At 42.6% G+C, this 18,000-nt stretch overlaps 1 protein-coding gene and 1 pseudogene across 2 annotated transcripts in view; both read right to left on the bottom strand.

Annotated features, from left to right (window-relative positions):
• Positions 1-18,000, bottom strand: part of LOC125432877 (teashirt homolog 2-like) — a 484,512-nt gene that overhangs the window by 295,309 nt on the left and 171,203 nt on the right. The window lies entirely within an intron of this gene.
• Positions 5,610-11,256, bottom strand: LOC125432653 (annotated as a pseudogene).

Genomic DNA, 18,000 nt, shown 5'->3' with positions numbered 1-18,000 from the left:
CACACACACACACACACACACACACACACACACACACACACACACACTGAATACACGGAAACATGAATCATACTCATCAGCTACATTTTGAAGTATGAAATCAATCACTCACCATACTGAACAGGAATTATGATCGATATAGACAGTCGACGGAATACAAGACTAAAAATAGTTACCAGATGGATTGAGTTACATTACTTTATTGTACTTTTGCTATTTGTAATTTTGCACGGGGAAAGGCTTCAAGGAGAGGACCAGACAGATCACGACTCCCTAATTACTGATATTCCCCTCTCAGACTTCGTCTTTATGCTACAAGGTGTGGGCAGGGGATCACAGTGAATTTACAAAAACAGAAGTTCAGGTAATGGTCCTTCTAGGGTATAGTATTTGCCTTACAAAGGTGAAGCTAGAATTTGCCTATTAATGACGATTTAGAAAAGAATAAATATCTTTAAAGATGAACACTGAAAGAAACTCTTTGTAATGTCTCTGATATTCCAAATCTTCCAGATTCAGCAAGAAAAGAAAAGAGAACCCTACAACGGAGTGACTTTTTTGTAAGGCTGATTTAAATCCAACAGAATGTTCTATTATAATGCAAAATGCAAATACCTGTGAAATGTACATAAACTGAGAAAGAAAGAGGAATGTGTAAGAGAAAAATATACATGCCTACATTAGATTTATTTTAAAAAATGTATTCAAGATTACTATTCTGTAATATAGTAAATGTCCTTTGATGCTCAAAGAAGACAATAGAATTTGGGAGGAAGAGAAACAGAAATTTGACAGCTGATTATTTTGAGAAGATTTTGACATTAACAGAGTAATCCCAAAACACTTTCCTAGGAGCAAACCCCATCGAGTACACCTGTTTAGGATTGCTCTCTAAGTTCAGAAATTTGTCTAGCTTTTCAAGAATATATATTTTAGTGTGTAGAATAGATAAATATTTTACATTTCAAATATCACGATATCCCTAATGCTTAATTGCAATTTCTAAATATTTATCAGCATTCTATAATGATTGTAGATACCAAACATTTGAGGTTTCCTATTAGTATTTTTGTTAGCATCTGTTTAGTAACTCCTTAATGCAAGAATAACTTAATTTTACTATACGACGTCTGTGCAGGTAATCAATTGTGGGTTTTTTAAAATCAAAAATGCGTATAAAGTTTTGTTCTGCATAGGATTTACTTCCAACTTTCAAGGAAATGTCAATATCAAACTTTGGAGTCTTTTATTTTTAGCACAGCTCTAAAGAATTCAGTCAAGCTTTCGAGCTTAAAAAGAGAGAAAAATATATAAAATCTATACAGTGCTATTCAAAACAGCTCATCAATTCACACAACTTGTGTTGCAGTGCATACAAACTAAAACTACAGTCCCACATAACCAACCACTGGTGCTCTCAATGCCATTTAAATCGATTCTTTCCAAGATACTAAGATACAGCATACTTGAATATATAAATTATACAGGTAACTAACAAGTTTGGGGTACCAAAACATTAGTGGCAATAATTTGTTTTAAAGTTACACTAGGGAAAATTTTACCAATTGTTTAATTGTAGAGAGGACATTAAAGAAAAAAGAAAGAAATCCATGTTTGTCCTTTCAGTTTTATCAAATTTTGCATTGCTTTCTACTAAATGATAAAGAATGTAAGTTCTGGATACGGACTGACTGCTTGTTTTATATGTTAGGGCTGCTATCCTAAGTGTCTTTATAAGACATAACACTGCAGTCTCAAGTGTTTCTTAAGCCCTAAGCTAGAAGGCCTTTAAAAATGGGTATTTTCATCTATTTGAGCAGATGCTTTTTTCTGGCCAGCACCCAAATTATTTGTTTGTCTCTATATATTTCATATGCAGAAAACTTGCAAACATCAACATTGTGTGCGATATTTTTTTTTTAAATCTCGCTAGAGGGGAAAAAAGGCTATAAAACTTTTTTTCTCCCTCAAACCCTCCCATTTTTAGGTCTTCACTTCTTTTACTTCTGGAATTTTTTAAATTGTGGAATGATAATAGAGAAGTACAAGCCGAGTCCTCGGGAGAGAACTAAGAGATCTTTTGAATATGAAAATGCTCTGGTTGTAGCAATGCAGCTAATTGCATGTCCGGAAATCAGCTCTTTAAAATGAGTTCACTTTGAGTGTGTTTTCATGGCTTTTTTTTATTAGCTTTTTAATGACTCTGTTTTACTGCATAAGTATCCAAAGACAGCATCATTACCTTTTCTACTAAGGGACCCTTGTGCAGCCGAAAGTCGTCATTTGGATCTTCTCAATAGCACTACAACTATAATCATTCCACTTAACCAAATCCCAGAGTCAGTAAAAATGCGACACATTTATAGTTCTGGACTCTGCCGTAGCAATGGGAAGAACGCTTACGGTGATTCCCATTTGCGGCCGGTTGCCAACGGTTTTCTTCCGAGATTCTGCTTTTGTACCTTTATTATTTTACATAATTTATGCTCCGCCTTTCTCTCCTCATAAGGACCACCATCTTTAATAGTAGCTTCCTTTTAGCACCTGATGCTGCCCATCCACACACGCAAGACCCTTGCCATTTTGTGTCGTGCAATTTCACTTATTGGTGGTCTGCACCTTGGCCACATTCTTCCACTCAAAATGGAAGCAAGTGATGTAGAATATGGGAAAGTAGGGGAAAAGGTGATAAGCAGGAATAAAATGCTAGTTAGTTACCACTTGATTGGTATTACTGTACCAGCCTGTTTTTTCACTATATCATTTTTTTAAAAAATCCTTTGTCTCAAATCTTTTTTTCTGGGCTGGAATTCTCCCTCATTTTGGGGTGTGTGTGTTCATTTAATCATTGCAAACATTACATCATCATTTTACAGGAAATGTGGTTGTGTTACTGCTGGGAGGCAGCAGATCCTCACCTCTTGATATTCATATATTTCACCATTCACAGTGATCCTAGAAATAGATTCTCCACACATAACAAGAGTCTACTGTACTGTGAGAAGTTTTGCCGGCTGATTTCTGCGGTTAAAGGCTGTCCTTTTCCTCTGATCAACTGGCAATCTGTGTTTTGTGTCTGAACCAAACTAGAGCTCAAATTTCCCCAGAGTCCACGCCCCAACCCTCCTCAGGGCCTTCACTGTGAATCATGCCCAATCAGCACAGAGACATCACATTCGAATAATTATGGTTGTTTGTAAACCCCTCCCCAGGAAGTGACTCTTTAATGCTTCCTGGTTTGTATCTTCCCCCCCACACTGTTGGTATTGTTGGAGATATTATGTTAAGCACCCTCAAGCCAATGCACTTTCACTGCTGTTTCATGGTAGCTGTTGTACAAAACCACAGCTCAAACACAGATCAGAGATGTCCATGACTTGCAGTAACCAAGTCAGGCATTTCATTTCAGGAGATTTAGGAAGAAAGGCAGGGAGATAAAAGGAATAGGCAAAGCTCGAGCACACAAATTCACTTATTCGTAGTGGTTGCCTTTGTGTGGCTTCTCCTTTAAGGCAAGGAATTTTGATGGCTACAAAGATTTTTCTGCTTATTTTGCTGGCCAAAGCTGACTTCTAGGCACTCTAGAAAGTTCCATAGGAATGAAGGAGGAACCCCCAAGTACAAGAACTCTACATGTGAGCCTGGGTTTTTAATGCACCACAGAGCCTACCTAGCAGCTGTAATACAAAGAAATGTTGGGCTGACCACTCCCACAATTAGTCTAAGATTGCATGCATAAAATGGAGGGGAAAAAACAACTCTGTTAAGGGATGATGAGCAACCATTACATCCGTTGACCCTAAGAAGCATGGTTTTTGGTAGCACAGCAGGCTGCAGTAGGAGGGGGATATGCGGTAAATTTATTGGTGTGAATACCATTCCACGCATCTTAGATAAGACCAACCTCTATTGTATGTGCGCATTTGTAAGCATCATACATTCACAGCAACCCTATGAATGCATGACCTCCAAAACATCCTGTCATTAACAGCTTTGCTCAGGTCTTGCAAATTAAGGCCACAGCTTCCTTTTTTAAGTCGATCCACTCCAGGTTAGGTCTTCCTCTTTTCCTTCTGCCTTCAACTTTTCCTTGCACTGTCCATTTCCCCACTGTATACCCTGTAGCCGTGGTGGCGAACCTTTGGCACTCCAGATGTTATGGACTACAATTCCCATCAGCCCCTGCCAGCATGGCCAATTGGCCATCAGCAGGGGCTGATGGGAATTGTAGTCCATAACATCTGGAGTGCCAAAGGTTTGCCACCACTGCCCTATACCCTATATATTATCTGCAGAATATTCACCCAGTCTTGCTGAGTGTATGTCCTTCATTGTTGACTTTGGGTTTCAAAAGGAAGATTCTCCATTCATCATCAGTGGTGGACAGGCCTATGGTTGAAGCAGCAACAGTTATATAACTGCCAGCCTCCCTATCCTCTTCCTGCTTATCTTTATTGTAATGTAATGTATTAATGTAGTGGCCTGTATTATGTTTGTCCTTCCTTGACCAGTCACTGGGCAGTGAATGAGATAATATTAGTGCACCAGGGATATATTATATGGTTTTAAACTACACAAACTTGACTGTTTTCATAATGAGAGACACCCAGACCCAACACCGGTTGGGAAAGGGTGAAGTAAAAGTTCAATATAAAATAATGAATGAATGAATGAAATTTATTTTACAAAAGCCAGGTTCGCGGGGAGATAAAGTGTTTATTATTTCTCATTATGCCTCTCCTTTATATGATCTGGGAAACTCCTCTTTGGGTTTGTATCCCTTTGTTCTTTGTACTGGAGAGAAGTCACCATAATTTCTCTGATCTCTGTTCTGTGGGATGGGAGACAAACCCTTCCAGAAGCAATGGGGAGGAGCCCCAGCACTTTTGTGGGGAATTGTGACCGAAATACTACAACCCATCTCTACTGTATTCTCTCAGCCCCTGACTGTTCCCTTCTCTTCTTCCTGAAAGAAGAGGAGAGGAAGGCGACTGCACCCCTACTGGCAACCCCTCATCACTTCAAGCAGGTCAGGCTTACATCTGGTTGTGTTGGTTGTACAGCAGAGTGTGATTCTGGCTTTTGCTCTCCTTGCCACACACTTCAAACCATTATTTGCCCAAGACTCGGATGTTTGTTCAGTTGGAAAGAATGGAGGTCACAATGAATGTGAGAGACCATACAACTGAGGCCATGAGTGATCAAAGCAATCAAAAGGAAAGGCAGGAAATGCTTCGGTGTATAATTCTGAGCAGTGGGAAATGCAAATGCGTGAACAGTTCAGAGCTTCACACCAAAAGTGGCACAATAATATGAGACTTCAAATTATATGGGAAAGGAATGCTGCTTTGGTCAATGTCTGGAAACTATGGAATGTAAACTGTTTAAATACAATATTTACCTGAAAGGAAGATGATTCTAAACGTAAGATGACTACCCTAAAAAGGTTCATTACTTGTACATACTTGTATAAGAATGTAAGACAGTACTCTCTTTTTGATGGTACACCTGAGGGCAGGAACCTAGTCTTTCTTTTGGGCAAATACAGTAAATAATGATGCACAGGATGCCAAAATTTGGCCAAAAAAAAGCAAAGATCACAACTTTTATATTTTTATATGGGACAAATGAATTTATTATTTTTTATATGTAACAAAGAAATTCCACAAATCATTCTTTGAGGCCAGATAAATCACTAAATAACCAATGACTGTAACATACATGTTTTCCATGTAGCTTGGTCTGTTTTACAGTTCAGTTATAGAGACTTCACATTTTGCAGATTAGGAATGTTCAGGCTGCAGCCAATAAAAATCCCTATATGCTGGAGTCATTTGGCCAGGGGGCGGGGGGTGGTTTTCCTAAAATATGAATGTAGGTGACAAAATATCTAGTGGACAATTACCTTGCAGAGACTAGACATCACTTATCTGAATATGTTCCTTTTAAAGGTTCCTTGACTCTCTATTAGCTCTGAGGTTGGCTTTGCGTGTGCTGTAAGTGTGGCATAAATTTAGACACTGAAACTTAAGTAAAGCCACTTTGAATGTTCTAAAGATGCAGGTGAAAGAGAAAATGTGGCTTCCAATTCCTCTTCCAGGGATTCTGGGCTTTGTACAGAGGTGGGGAGAATGTATGCCTCCCCCTTTTGGATGGTTCCCAGAGATACAAGAAAATGTAATCCAAGTGTGTTTATTGGAGTATTTTTCTTCTTTTATTTTATATTTTGTAACTGTCTTTTAAGAGCTTATTTTCATTTTCAAAGGCACAGAACGTAAACAACTCCTTAAACACATTATCAAAAAGAAAAAGAAAAGAAAAAGCATCTCATGTTTCCTCTTCTCTTTTCACCTTTGGGATGTCTAAAGTGAGTTCTTTTTCATGCATGTACTACCCTCCAACCTGCTGATACTTGTCTGGTGCTCCAAGTATCTTCTTTAGTTGGGGTTCTTCCTTTCACCTCACTTTCCCCCCCTTCAATAGCTATTTGAGTAACATTCTTAAACAGGGGTTTGCTTCTTTAGAATCTTTCAGGGACCCACTCAAAGAGAGTTCCCTTTCGAAAGAGACCAGACCCACTCTTCCATGTCCTATGCACATACAAAACTGCTTATACCAGCTTGGATTCCATAATAAATATCAGCTTAAAGAGAGAGGTCCTTATTTGTTGATTCTGATCTCTGAACTCTCCCCCCACTTCCTGCTGTATCCCTGGAAAAGTCCCCCGAACCCCTAGGATAGTATTTCAGAGAGTCCTTCGGGCTGCAGCTGGAGGAGGGAGCTAGAAGTCCCATTGAGCTGATGGGAATACCCTTCATTAGATATGATTTACCATGGACTCTGAGGCCCACTTGGCACGAGCCAGTGAAGTGGCTGCACACTGGGATAAACTATTCCGGTGCAGCCCCGGGGCTGCCAGGGCCCACAGAGGCACCTCCACATGGAGGCACATCCTTTTTTAAAAAAGTACCTTCTCTCCCTGCGCAGCTCTGCAGGGACGCGGAAACATGCCCCGGCGACCACGGTGTGTCTCCTCATCCCTGCGGAGCTGCACAGGGAGCAAAGGTACTTTTTTTTTAAAAAAAAGAATGCGCCTAAAAGCAGCACCTCCCACTCGGTGCCGTTCACTTGGCACCGGGTGCAAATCAGTGTTTTTTAAGGAAACACTGGTTGCGGGGGAAAGCATGGTGCTGCCTTGTTTCAGGGGCAGCAGCCGTGCAAAGTTCTTCCCCCAAACGGTGTTTTTACCAGCCCTGCACTAGTGTTGTTGGCTTGTGCGGAGTGGGCCTAAGACCTTTTGCCCATACAACCTGGAGCTGTTTACCTTAAGTGGCACCTGCCCTCAGTTGGAATTCCATTCAGCCTTTCCCAGTTCTAGTACCTGGAATCCTTCAGCTAGGGAATGCCGTCATCTTGAACATGCAAAATATGTACTCCTACAACGTGACAGACCTTTCCCATACCATTTTCTCAAAATAAGGTAAGAGGTGTGCGATTTGTTAGTGTGGTGACGATAGTGTTCTTTAAAACATATCTGATGCACTCTCAGCAGTAGGCAATGAAGTCAGAAATGCTTTTAAGGTAGCATATTTAAGGGAATCATAATGAAATCGAGAAATCTCATGTCTGAAACTGGACACTGGAAATACACAGAACCCTTGTCCAACGCGCTTGCTCCACCTCCTGCTCGCATGTGCCGACTAGGGAGAAAAGGGTGACAGAGATGCTTAAAATATTACAAGCAGATAGCAGTTTCAATAGAAGCCATTAGAGTGAAGTGTCCTCCATACTTTGCTTTTCAAATGCAAGATTAATGGGTGGGGTTAACTAGGCAGGATCATGGAACTGACAGCCAGCAAGGTTGCCAAATCTTTTCTCAGCAGAGGTCCCTGCCCCTTTAATAGCAGACTAATCATTTGAAATGCTCAAAAGTGTATCACGGAAATGGAGCTATGGGAGAAGACGCACTCATTCCTCCCCTCCCTGCTGCTGTCGTAGACTGAGGTGCCTTTGCCTGAAAGGAAGTTGGCAACTTTGACCCATATTATATTTTTTTAGAAAGCAGAAGTGCTTTAGGAGCCCTCTGTGACAAGCATAACATTGAAACCCGCTGTGCAGTTAAGGCATGCATACCTCAGGAGTTATTCTTCATCCACTTCTGCTACAAACTGTGAATGGTGTTCTGGTGACTTGCTGTGTGTTTTGCTTAGATGGAGTTTTACTGCGTGTTTGCTCACAAATGTCCGAGAGCACAACTTACATTTGAACTTAGAGTCTGTGTCCTCTTCCCCAGCTATTGTCTCAGGAGATCTCTGCACTGAAACTCTGGAGATTTCTTGCTCTACCTTGGTTTGCTGCTCCGCAGCCAACTTGTTCATGTCTTTCATTTGGAACCCTAGATGGGATTCTAAATGGCCGATGTACATCGATGGGGTTCTAAACTGAGATGCACAGTCGCTGCAATAAAAGATGGGGTGCCCTTTATCCATGTTTTTCAAAAACTTTGTCCCTCCAGTTTTTCTGAGCTGGTACTTGACGTTGGCCAGCCAGTGGCTGATGGTAGTCATGGACAGTCCAGTAAATTTGGAGATCTGCATACGTTCTTGAGGGCCCAAATCGGACAATAAATATTTACCTTCAGATGTCTGGAAGAGACTGGAAGCAAACTGAGCTTGCAAGATGAGGAGGTGCTGAGGACTCCAGCTGGACTGCCCTTCCTTTCTTTTGTGTAAAGTGGAGACTTCTGTTGAGGAGCATCTTCGAAACGCCGGACATCCATTTCTAGCTCCATTGGTGGGATCCTAGGATGAGGAAGCAGGCTCTTTGGTGTCGTGAGCTTTGGGGAGAACTTTGACCATGTCTGTAATGCCAGATAGTGCATGCTTCTGAGATGGGGAGGTACAAGATCAGGCTTGAGAAGATGATTCTTTCTTGTTTTTTTAGATTTGGTCAAATCTATTGGCTGGTCAATATTGTTGTTAAACATGTAGCGCTTGGATGTAACTCCTGTAGGATTTGGACATGCGTAGGGGTGGGAGACAAAACCGACTTTCCTCCATTATGTTTAAATTAGGTTTATGGAACACAGAGATGGAACTTGAAGTGGGGCTGGAATTGGACTATGGTCTCAAGGGCTCGTTTGTTTTACCCAAGTGGTTGTTCAGCACAGATTGCAGGGCTTCAGTGGGTTTAAAACAAGGCAAGTCAGAGGAGTGGCTAGGGGTAGCACACCCATTGCTTTCGAGAGAGACAACGTTGTTGGCTCCATTTTTTGTCTTTTGATTTTCTTTTCTCCTCATCTTCTATTGCTGTGACCTCCTCCTTCAAGGGACTTGGATCGGCCCTTTTGGGTTCCATGCATGCTTCAACTTGAGGGGGGAGATTCCTCCTTCATTATGACTGTTTTGGGGTGGTGTCTACTTTTTTTCCCTCTTTTAACATAGTCCCTTTGTCCTTCCTTTTGGTAATCTGCTTCTTTCTTCACTTTGAGTGCCCTTGGCCCACAAGTGAGGGTGAGACAGGAACTAAAGGCATCATTTCTCTCCACTTGTATAATTAGGCCTCAGTTTATTTGTAACAGCTGGTCTGGATCTTTGAGAAATTTGGGGACCCTAAGCAGGTAAGGAAGGTTTGGTTCCTTTCCAGAGAGCTTCGATAAGCTGTGCATGGATGTTAGGATATGCTACCCAACTGGGTGCTCCCATTTGAGCTGCATTGATTGCTGTGTGGTGGGATCAGAGCTCTTCTAAAGATTTCTAAAATGTCTCCCACCGCCTTTTGAAGCATCTTCTAAGTCTTCCTCTCTAAGATATTGGTACTTCATTGTAGGATCCATTGGTTTCTGAAGAGTGTCTCTGTGAGTCTCTATTCTTTACTACTTCTTCTCATCTTTGTTTGCCTCCTCTGGTTTATTTTGCTTTGCTTCTCTTTTCAGCTCTGAAGCAGGGATTGCAGGTTCCAGCTGTGTTGCTGTTGCCTGGTGTTGAAAGCTGGGCGTCACTAGCTGGTGCTTCTCCTTGAGAGCTTCTAATTGCATTTTCTCCACAGCCAGGGGATCCAAAACAAGCTGTTTCTCTTTCTTCGAGGGCTGAGCGCCCAGTGACTTTCTCAGGGAAGTGTCCTGCGTGACTATCATGTGCATGGTGAGCTGCTGCAAGGTATCAAGTGGAGCTCCCAAAGCATTCCATACACTCTCAGAATCTGTGAATTGCAGGATTTGTATTTAAACTGCCATGTGTAATCATGGCACCATCTTGATAACCATAGCGCATTGTTAGATGACAACTGTAGGTTACGCCTCTTCTGAGAAGAAGAAAAAGTATCTGCAAACGTAATTCGGTGGTAGAGTCTGTAGGAGCAAGGTCTGTTCACACTCCAAGACACGCTTCTTTGTGGGAGCTCACCATTCTTAAAAGAAATGGTGGTAGGACTGGCTCCTTCCAAAGGCACTCCTTTTGGTAGTAGTTTTGTTTTGATCATTATGGAACACTTAGATCTCAAGGGAATCAAAGGAGTCCACTCACAAGAACAATGCATTTAAAACTTTCTGGGCATCTTCTTTATCCATGTCCCAAAGGCCCTTTTCCGGAGCTTGGGAGTAGCCTTCATTAGGGCCTGTGGCTTGTCTTTTTTATGGTTGTCATCTTGGTAATGGCCATATGTCAGTTCATATGTACTGTGAGCTCCACCAAGGTATAAGTAGGCAGGCACTGTGCACTGTCGGGTAACCTGAACCGACTGAAGCCCGTGAAGACCAGTCCTGACATTGTTTTGCTTGCTCTGTCTGGCAGAGCTGCACAGAGCTGAAGAGGATTTGGTTTTGAGGACGAAGGCCTGGTGGGTAAACTTCTGCTGCAGACTTTCTTGGCTCAAGGCATCCTGATGCCAGTCAAACTACACTTCTTGCTCGGCTTCCATTTCTGTGGTCACAGCCTCTCTTCTTCCTAATTGACAGCTTGAGTCCTAACTCCTAAGCTTCTCCGTCCAATAAAGAGTCTGAAAGGATGTTAACGGCATAAACCCATTGGCTATCTTTATCCATGCAGCTATATTGCTCTGTTGGGGAAGTTTGGGCTGGGCGTTGGCTTTGGGGTCCTGTGTCTCTCTAGAGGAAAGGCTTTTGATGTCTGCCACTTGGTCACTAATGCGCCACTCAGCAGCGATTCTGTTCTCAGCGTCTTGGTTGGAGACATGACTTACTGGAGAATTCCCCCAGTAGCTAAAGTTCTCCAACTTTGGATCGGGGCCCACTGTCATGTTCCTTTCTCATCCCGTACTCCAGTGTCATTGCTGCCCTGAAGATGAGTGGTCGAATTGCTCTCATAGTCATCCCTCTTCTTCCTCTTTGATGTCTTCACTGCCTCTTTCAGGTCCTCTTCTTGGGTGTAACCTGAAAAAAGAATATCAATATGTAAAATATCAACATAGAGAAGTGTTTTTACACATTCATTTCTCTTGCATTTGCTTTCTGAGGATTTCTACTTTTAACCTTCTAATTTATAGACTGTTAGCACAAGATGTGAAAAAGCTGGTGGAAGGCTGGTAGTGGTTTTTTTGTTGGCAGACGATCAGTAATTCTTTGTAACTTCTAGAGATTCCGAAGTTAATAATTTTCCTGCCTCTAACGGGAAGTGCCTAACCATCCCTTTAATAGAATATGATGATAAAATTAATCTGTGAGACCATTCTTAAGTCCCATTAAAATGATGTGATCAAATGGATATTATCCAACTCCAGAAAATGACAACCGGCAAAGGAGTGAAACATTCTGTTCCTAATTTTCTTGCTTCCTGCAGACAATGCAGGTCCGAGGAATGGGATGCTGTTGGATCAAAAGCATTTCAGGATGCTTCCTTACAAAACAGGCTACAAAATGAAATACTGATGACCATAGACAAAGGGAACAAAGGCCAGGATACTTCTATTCAGATGTTCTACCCAGTGGTACCTTAAGCTATCTCCATTGTTACTCCCATGCTATAGACTTCATTGTTACTTATTACTTTCCTATTTCAGATGCCCTCAATCTATTGACCTGGTTGCCTTCTTTGTTACTCATTAGACAATATTTCTTCACCCAATTCCTGGACACTCCAAATAGATATATATACTCCACTTGCTTTCCCAACATCAGATCCTCTGAAGATGCCAGCCACAGATGCAGGCGAAACGTCAGGAGAGAATGCTGCTAGAACACGACCATACAGCCCGGAAACCACACAGCACCCAAGTGATTCCAGCAGTGAAAAGCCTTCGATAATACACGAAATACTTGATGCATTTACTGGCATGAGAAGCCCTTACTCAATGTTCTAAGTGCACACCATTACAGAACATCTTGAGAACACAAGACTCCCTTTAAGCTCAAGGAACCACTAATCCTAATAAGAATGCTTTGAAAATGTAGAATTGAATAACAGGAAAGCTATTTTCTCTACCACTGTATAGATTAGCTCATCGAGTATTTTCTCTTTAATCCTGTAGTATCAAAGCTACAACCCCGAAAATATTTTATATTATGGCTCAATGGATATTCTGCAAAAGGAAGGGGAACAAACTTTGAAATCAATGCACAGGAACAACAACTTGGAAATCCCTGCCCCACATTAGCCCGACTTCCCCAGATATCCAGAATAATGAACTTTCAATCCACTTTCATAACTGTTTGCAAGTGGATTTTGCTATTTCGCATAGTAAAATCCAGCTACAAAGTGCATTGAAGAAGTAGGATTGAAAGTGCATTATTCTGCATGTGTGGAAGGGGCCATTCCAAAGGAACTTATTGTATTATTGCAGTCTTGATTACAATTCAATGATCTCTAGAACATCCAATAGATACAGTATTTTGAATAACAGGAAAAGATCTTATATTGAAGAGAGTAGGCTCTAGATGGAGGAGATCCTTAGAGACCTAAGCATTGAAATCTGAAAGTTGAATGCTTTTCTTTATAGGCACCTGTCTTTGTAAGCCACCTAGAGATGCTAATAGTATGGAGACAGGGTGTCAAATACTATAAAATAAATAAAATGAATACTTATGCATTGAGTAAATACTTGTATTGGTCATTGTCTAACCTGGTTTCTGCATACTGACAAAAAGATTTTCTCCAGTCTTTAGCACTGGAGATCCAGTCTAAGCGCTTAATGATAGAGCTGCCAGCTGGCAGATTGTGGAATCTCAGGAGATTTAATTGATGGAGCGGAGGGGGGACAGGACTTTAGCAGGGTACAGTGTCATGCAAAGTCTACCTAACAAAGGGTCCATTTCCCCCCAGGACAACTGGTGTCCTTAATTGGCGGAGTGGCTTTAGCAATTTTGGGGAAAGCCAAAGCTCCCACTTTGAGGTTGGCATCCCCTCGCTGGCCATATCTACAGCCATATCTGCCTAAACCCCTGAACCCCCTCCCCCATTTGTCTACACTCATCCCCTCAAAATGGTTTCCTGGCTACACCATTTTGTGGTCATTCCATTTCTTTTCAAAAACTCCATGGTTCTGATGATTACGCGAAGCTTTAAAACCCGATTGCTACCAATTCTCAAAGAGTTCTGTCTTAGGCAGATACAAAAAGCCCCCCCCGAAGAACCTTCAATGGCGGGTGACAGGCACGAGCCCAGTAAATGACGCCAAAGAAGTCTGGGTGGCGTGGAAAACATCTTCACAAAGAGATCCTTGTGCAAGTGACGTGTTTTGCAAAACGTTTTCACAAAAGAACCACTAGGGAACAGCATGCCGACCAGTATTTCCAGGCTGGAATTAAAACACGTTGGGCTAAAAAAACATTGCAGAATACCCATGGAGGAAACGTTTTATTACCTGCCTGTAAAAATTTTATTTCGCGTTGTGTTTTGAGGTGGACCGCTGACATAACTTTATGGGAGGCATTGCTCTTGCTCGCGCTCTGTGGTGCAATGCAGATACGCATCAATTGGCGATTGGAAGGTTGAAAATTACACCCAAGATAATCATCAAACTTGGCAGCCATTGTGGATCACGGTTCAGAACTATCTAAAATATTTTAGTCTAATAGCAGGGGCAGTTTCTGCACCGCGGGCTGAAAGCTTATCTTCCAGCCAATTAAAACCTACCGTTTTGGCGGGGACCCGCTGCGCACAGGTGCCGCTGCCGGTAATCAATGCGGCAGTGCTCTGTGCCCGCTCGGCGGTGTTTTCAAGCCAGCTTGGGAAGCGAGTTTCACCTGGCTGCTACTAACTTCCATCAACGCTGCCGTGGCGGCAGTGGGTGGAATCAAAGTATTCCCCTGCCTGTAGCCCCAAATGCCTCACCCACCTCCTGCTAGCGGCGGTCGCTCTGCTGTATGCTCCGAGGAGACCCAGGAGATACACCAGCAGGCCTCCCATAGCACAACCGTCGCTTTCAGCCATGCGGAAATGTCCCCTGGCTGACTCCTCGAAGCAACGGTAGAGCGACGGCTGCCAGCAGAATTCAGGAGGCATTTGGGGCTGGGAAGGGGAATACGCCCAGCTGTGTGGAGCCATCCAACAGCTTCCGCATCCCATGGGGACGTTTGTGCGAGCGACCCAAGAGCCTACATTGGCATGATCAATGCCGATGCAGGCTCTCAACAATAATCTGTGCGGAAACAATACCTGGGATTTTACTGAGTGATCTGAGGAGCAAAACTAACAGGGGTCCATTCTGCACAGCACAAAAAAAGATGCTTATGATACCTCTTCAAAAGAGGCGACTGCCTCTTTTCACTTCACACACCGAAAATAAGATGTCCTGGAGATGACTGAAAAAGAGGTGGCTTCTTGGTGCTTTCCAGACAGCAAAGTGGTCAGAGTGGGAAAGAGGCTGTTTCCCATCTGACCGTTTTGCTCTCTGGTCAGTTTCAGTCTCAGCTTGTGCTGCACGTTTTGTGTGCAGCTGAAGGGATTCTCCCCGCCACCGTTTGCTGAAGGCAGCCCAGCTCTGCAGGCTCCGATCCACATACCAAACACCAAACGTACCACCACCAAACGTAGCCTCATTCTTACCACTACAATGCATTTTCCTCGTGAAAGTCTTTGTTCTCGCCAATAGACCAACAGGTAGACGCAAATGTATCAGCCCCCACCCCACAAATAAAATTTTCTGCTTAATTAAGCTTTGACATGTTTACTATAACCTTTACAGAAGAGGAACTCATGCTGTGAAGTCCTTTTTTTGAGGCGGGGGGGAACAGACTGCTTGTCAGCAGTATAAACATAGACAATCTCAAAAAGGGGGGGGGGGCAGCCAACTGGGAAGCATCATCCCAAATGCACGCAAGAGCTGGTGAAGTCCACTGGAGTAATGTTTTAACAACGTTATTGCTCAATATTATATATTTTAAACCTCTCACTTTCCCTAAATAGTTTCATTTTTTTTGGACACTTTACATAAGACAGTCATGTCCTTGAAATGCAGACAGACAGCTGGGGATGTTTAATGAAGGTGTATGGGGCTGGTGATTTCCTTAAGACGGTTTTCGTCAAATGTAAATCTTCATATAAATTGAAATGCAGAAGATTAATTCATTGAAATGCTTGATTAGCGGAAGAGGTTCTGTTATGGTGGTATACATTTTTTTTAAAATCTACATATGTCACACAGATTGGTGGCAATACTTAAATCATAAATTAGGGGCATTGGGTGCAATCAGGTTATTGCACAGAGGTTTCTGGATCAAGCAAGGATGATCCAGAGATAGAAATAAGCTAATGTGGTGTGATGAGCCGTGTAGAGTAGTGGTTAAGTGCTTGCACTGCCACTCACATGGTCAGGAATTTGAGCCCCCTGTGGGTCAGATATCCTGGCAGCTGGCTCATGGTCAACTCAGCCATCCATCCATTCCTTGGTCGGTAAATGAGTACCTAGCACACAGCTAGGGGGTAAAGAATAGCCGGGGAAAGCAATAGCAAACTACCCCACAAAAACAGCTTGCCTATGAAATCACTCCTCGCAGTGGTACCCCCGGGTCGGACACGACTGAAGGGGACACTTTACCTTTTTTAATGTGGTGTATCAGTTAGTGTGCTGGATCTTGGAGACCCAGTTTTGAATCCACCTTCTGCCATGTAAGTGGGCTGGGGCATTTTCCCCATGGCCAAAACATTGCGGGGGGAAACCAGGATCATACATACTGGGAAATTTCCATCTCTGTTCCTCTCCGCATGGCAGCCCATTAGCACGTTCAGGCTGGGAGGAAGAACTGCAGGTGATTACGCATGGCCCCCGGTTTACTTTCAAGTTGCAACATTTTTCCTGCGTAGCCAATCAATTATACTCCTTCCCTCCTTTCTGGTGGCATGTTAAAAACGTTTGTCATTCTTGAGGGATGGATGCCATTTTGATCTGATAGCTGAGTAGAGCAGACATCATGGCTAATTCTGACACTGCTGCCTCTTCTGAGGAGAAAAGGCACCAAGGTGATTCTGCCCTCTGAGCGCGGCTGCTGTGGAATCGACCTAGGTCAGTACTTTCATGGACCAGGTCGAACCTTGGTCGATTCCGCAAGTGGGGAATCGACCCCAGAAGTGACTGGGCCTCGGCCCTCCCGTGGCACCCCCTGCATCCGACTGAAAAAGTAGCCTAGTGGGAACTACACTTCCCAGAAGACCTTGTGCACACATTTCTCAGAAAGGAACACAGCTCTGTCCTGCATATTTCCAGCACAGCTGTGCTCACTGGGCAACTTTTTTAATAGACAAGGAGACCTTCAGTATTGCAAACCATCTTGTCTGTCCATGGCCCAAGCTCTGGATTTAAGTATCCACAGTTTTGGCCATGCTGAGAAATTAAATATAGTGATATCCTGCTTTACTCATCCATGGGGACCTAACATGACTTAAAATACAATTTTCCCATCCTTCATTTATTGTCATCAATTACCCATGAGGTAAATTAGGCTGAGATAAAAGTGACTGGTTCAAAATCAACCAGTGAACTGTCATGTCAGAAAGAGGATCCAAACCTAGGCCTCCCAGATCCTAATTCGACACCCTAACTTCTATAGCACACAGACTGTACAGGTCTGAGCTGCTTGTCGTGGCAAAATAGGTCATTGGGCAAGACTATTAATCTGCATAAAACTTCACTTGAAATGTTCACTTGAAATGGTTTGTAGGCTGAATGTATGCTCTTTCATTTTGGAACTGTAATGAGTAAGACCACTTCCCCCCTTCATCTGTATTTTAAATGCACCTTTTTTTCCTTTGGTTATTTCTTTTTGCGGTCAGCTTTTTTACCACTGAATGCTATTTTCAGCAAGATATATTCTCTCTTTCCACCTATAGCAAGATTTCTTCAAGTGCAGGCCTCTTTCCAAGTCTGGAAAATTTAAGTTGGGACCAGAAAAGGGACAGTGAAGCACTGTCCGAAATAACAGTGCAAATCCATGGAAAACCATCCACGTTTCTGCTTCATTCGCGTAGCCCAATTTCCCTTAAAATATCCACTGCCTTGAAAGCAATCTTACAGTGCTTGGAAGTAATATCCATTCCTTTGTTTCCTGAAAAGAACTCTAAACTTCTTTTGTTATACTCTTTTTTGGCAAAAGCCAGCTTTCTTTCTTTAAAATATTTCATGCAGATAATGGATAATGACCACTTCTTCTTGCTTTCTCTTGAAAATGTCTACCTGCATTAGCTATCTAAAGACAATTCCTAACCTGGCTCATTGTTTTAGTTCCTGGTTGCAGATTCTTCTCATTTTTTGTCCTCCTCCCCCCCCCCCCCCCCCTTTCCCTTTTTTGGAACGCAACAGAAAAAGATAAATTAGCCCTGGCGTACAAAACCCATCTTAACTCTTGAGTCAGGGTGGCAAACAGTCATTGAATATAATAGGGTTAAACCACCAAAGTGTCCATTATTCGCGCTACCATTGCAGATTCCTAATGCAGCAACCCCGCTTATCAAAATAAATGAAGGATGCCTCAGCATATAGCATCTCTTTGTGATCCTCAGTTGGAACAAAAAGGCTTATTTATCATTTCCTATCAGAATATTTGGGTGTATT

The sequence above is a fragment of the Sphaerodactylus townsendi genome, linkage group LG05 (genome assembly GCF_021028975.2).
Source record: "Sphaerodactylus townsendi isolate TG3544 linkage group LG05, MPM_Stown_v2.3, whole genome shotgun sequence".
Taxonomy (NCBI): domain Eukaryota; kingdom Metazoa; phylum Chordata; class Lepidosauria; order Squamata; family Sphaerodactylidae; genus Sphaerodactylus; species Sphaerodactylus townsendi.
The sequence above is the reverse complement of the archived record's forward strand: the minus strand, read 5'-3'. Positions and strand labels throughout refer to the sequence as shown.